Genomic DNA, 4042 nt, shown 5'->3' with positions numbered 1-4042 from the left:
CTCTGTAATTTTTCTTTTGAGCCTTCACGTCCGCAAGATTTCTGAGTGGCAGACTTGTCCTCAAGCTCACTCCCAGGTTATCCTTGCAAGGCGGCTTCGTCCTTAACTGCACATAATTTTTTCTTCACCGGATTGGAAGCTGCCGGGAACGTGAGCAACAACATTGGTGCAGCTGTAACTTCGGCCTTCTCTGCACAGTTTTCTGCGGTGAATGGCCTTGGCGTCATTCCATTGCACAATATGCTGGTGGTTAAAGGAGTAATCTGTGCTGGATTCATATCCTCAAGCAATATTGTGTACAACAAAACGCTCCACAAAGAAGACATCATGGTGTTCCCCAGAGGGTTACTTCGTTACGAGATCAATGTGGGAAAGCATAAAGCCATTGCATTTGATTCCTTCAGCAGCCCTCTTCCTGGATTGCAAATTGTTCCCCTTCATCCCTTTGCCGGCAATCTTCCTCCTTCTGTCATCGAGAAGACTACGTTACTTTCCTAGGCTTTCTTATATGAGGCAGCGGCTAGGATCTATATATCTTTCAAGTATTGCTCCTTCCAGCTTCAACTTGTACTGCCTCATTCTAATGAAATTTCATCCATTAACGTTATGTTGGTTTAGTACGGTTGCTGCATATTGGTTGCTTTGCACATTATCATAATTTTTAGTTATGTTTCTGAATCTAATAAAAAACTTTTGTTGAAACTGAAATCTGTACTGGAAGTTTTGGGCGACTCATTTTGGTTTGAAAATTTTCAGTTCAGGTTTGGTGGGCGAAGTGTAATATCAAGTTTCCATGAAGATGATCACCAAACGAGGGTTGCAATAATAAATTTTGTTCCAATAAAATAAAAATGATAACAAATCCATTTTGCAGCAATCTTGTAAGATTAAACGCTGACGCCAGCTTTCTGAAAATGAAAATGCAATCTGTGGTGTTTTCTTAAAAAGAATGTTGCGTTCCCTTTCATTTAAACTTATCTCCAATTGCAGATTCCAAATTAAGCCATATCGTTTTCTTCTGTTTTCTATCAATTATTCCTGATAAGTTTTCTTTCCCCCAAGCAATTTGGATATGTTTTGTGATTCCATTGTTGAAATCGTAATTTCAACGCAGCTGCCAGAAACCGGTCAACAAACTCGCCGGAGAGCTCGGGTCACATTCCGGCAAAAGGGATTTTCCGATGATCGAACCCGAGAAATTTTAGAGCTGACACGCGGTTCACCCCTGACGTAACGCAACGTAAGAATCTCGGGTGTTAATGTTCAGCATAAGTTGGTCTTCCGATATCTTTCTCCTGCGTTCGATTGTCTCTCGTGCTCTCCGCCGTTGATTGATTAGACCTGCACATGGGCCTGCATTAAATTAAAACTATTGCGTGGAGTAAATTAAAAGCATGGTTGACCATACGTTTTAATTAATGAAATGTCATAGTGGTAGGTAGAATATTGAAGTTCTTTTACACGTAAGAATCTCGGGTGTTAATGTTCAGCATAAGTTGGTCTTCCGATATCTTTCTCCTCCGTTCGATTGTCTCTCGTGCTCTCCGCCATTGATTGATTAGACCTGCACACGGGCCTGCATTAAATTAAAACTATTGCGTGGAGTAAATTAAAAGCATGGTTGACCATACGTTTTAATTAATGAAATGTCATAGTGGTAGGTAGAATATTGAAGTTCTTTTTTAGAGCACGTAAGTTTTTTTTTATGAAAAAGGTATGGTGCATTTAAACATAGGTATGGGCACGTTTTAATAGATGTCTATGTTTTTTACGGAATGTATTAAAAATACAAAATCGTATGTAATATGTTTTGAGTGTTGACTTTTTATTATGTGTGTATGGCACGGGAGGTAGAACATGCAGCGAGAGAGAACCAGAGATGTATGCACACCAGTGCTCAAAATATACTTTGTAATGTTCTGTTTTGATTTTTGTAATGGAACGGTGAAAACGCAAGGTGAAATGAAAATGTTTTATGTGCTGGAGGTTTAGTAATATATCCATGAGCGCATTTGTTTTGGATGCAAATGTAATTTGTTTTGTTTTACAACAGCTTGTAAAAAGAGTTTTACATCAGTAAATGTAAGTGGAGTTTTTACAGCAGTAAATGTTAATGGGAATTTTTCCAGCAGTGTAAATTCTCATATGGATACAGAGTAAATGTTTTTTTTGTTTTAATGAATAGAAATATTTCATGGTGGTGAAATACTCTGTCTCTCAGTGAAATTTTTTTTTTAAGTCTTCCTGTGCACAAAAAGATCCTGTGGAGGTAAAACAGAGCATTGCCTCTGTTGTGTTTTATATTGTTTGTTTTTGGTATTTTGCATCAAATATACCCAATAGTGGTATCAGAGCAGGTTCAGGCTCTTTAAAGAAGTTAAAGAAGCTGAAGGGAGAAGGTTGTTTCTGCAGCAAAACTTCTCAGGCAGACAGAAGACTCAGATAGCAAAGGATTCAGGTATTCCAAAAGTTTTTTTTGTGTTGCTGAAGGAGCAGTCAGTTTTTTTTAAAATACACAGTCAAGGAATGGCCAGCACAAGCACTGGTATGAGTATGTTTAATACCCAGCTCCCACAGTTTAATGGGAAGAACTATGACTACTGGTCAATAACTATGAGAGCCCTATTTGCCTCTCAAGATTTATGGGAAATAGTTGAAGATGGTTTTGAAGAACCAGCCGATGAAACTGAGTTCAATGCATTAACTCAGGGAGAGAGAGATCTCCTGAAGGGCAATAGGAAGAAGGATGTAAAGGCCATTTTATTGTTGCATCTAGCAGTAGACCAGAGTATATTTCCAAGGATAGCAGCAGCTAGAACATCAAATGAAGCATGACAAACCCTCAAGACAGCCTATCAAGGCATGGAGAGAGTGAAGACAGCAAAACTACAACTGCTGAGAAAGGATTTTGAGAACTTGAACATGAAGGAGTCAGATAACATTGACTCATTCTTCACTCATGTGATTGGTGTAATCACACAAATGAGAACTCATGGAGAAACCATTGAAGATAGAAGGATAGTGGAGAAAATATTGAGGGTCTTACCCTCAAGGTTTGATGCCATAGTCACCACCATTGAAGAGACAAAGGATCTCTCAAACTATTCAGTTGATGAGCTACATGCATCACTGATAACACATGAGCAGAGGTTGAGTAGGAATGAAAACTCATCTCTTGAGCAAGCCTTCAAGACCCAGATGTCCTTTGGAAGAGGAAGAGGTCAAGGAAGAGGAAACAAAAGAGGAAGACACAGAAGCCAGAACAGAGGTGGAAGGAACAGCCCATCAAATGCACAAGGAAGAGACAGCAATACAAATCAGAACCAAGGCCAAGGGAGCAGCCAACAAGGAGGACAACATCATGCTCAAGGACAAAGGTATGATAAATCTAATGTTCAATGCTATTATTGCAAAAAATATGGACATTGTGCAAGTGATTGTAGAAAGACACAACATGATATGAACATCAGACAAAATGCAAATGTTACAAGAGAAAACAGCAGTCAAGAAAATGTCCTGTTAGCTTGTAACATGGCTGAAACACATAGTGAGGACATATGGTTTTTAGACTCAGGTTGCAGCAACCATATGACAGGGAACATAGCCCTCTTTTCAGCCTTAAATCAGAATTTGAAATCAGAGGTCACACTAGGAACTGATAGTAAAGTGTCTGTTATGGGAAAAGGAGAGGTAAAAATATTTACAAAGCAAGGAGAAAGGAAAACCATAGCAGATGTCTACTATGTCCCCAGAATGAGATGTAACCTATTGAGTGTTGGACAGCTTATCCAAAAGGGTTACACTGTTTACTTTGTAAATGATGTATGCACCATCATGGACATACCACCCAGCAAAAGATGCATTGCTGAAGTGAAGATGACAAGGAACAGGATGTTCCCTCTCCGGATCAGGGCAGACATGAAAAACAAAAGTGAAATTGCAGCAGTCACCCAAGAGGCCTTCCAAAGCATGCCAAAGGATGAAAACTGGTTATGGCACTTGAGATTCGGGCATCTAAATTTTGGAGGTCTAAACTTATTGA

General features: G+C 39.2%; 1 pseudogene; it reads left to right on the top strand.

Annotated features, from left to right (window-relative positions):
* On the top strand, positions 1 to 552 carry LOC149211488 (germin-like protein subfamily 3 member 3; annotated as a pseudogene).
* The last annotated feature ends 3490 nt before the right edge of the window (positions 553 to 4042 follow it).

Source organism: Pinus tabuliformis, chromosome 1_1 (assembly GCF_031772625.1).
Source record: "Pinus tabuliformis cultivar Carrire ecotype Pingquan chromosome 1_1, CPIR1, whole genome shotgun sequence".
Classification (NCBI taxonomy): Eukaryota; Viridiplantae; Streptophyta; class Pinopsida; order Pinales; family Pinaceae; genus Pinus; species Pinus tabuliformis.
This window is presented reverse-complemented; position numbering and strand designations above follow the sequence as displayed.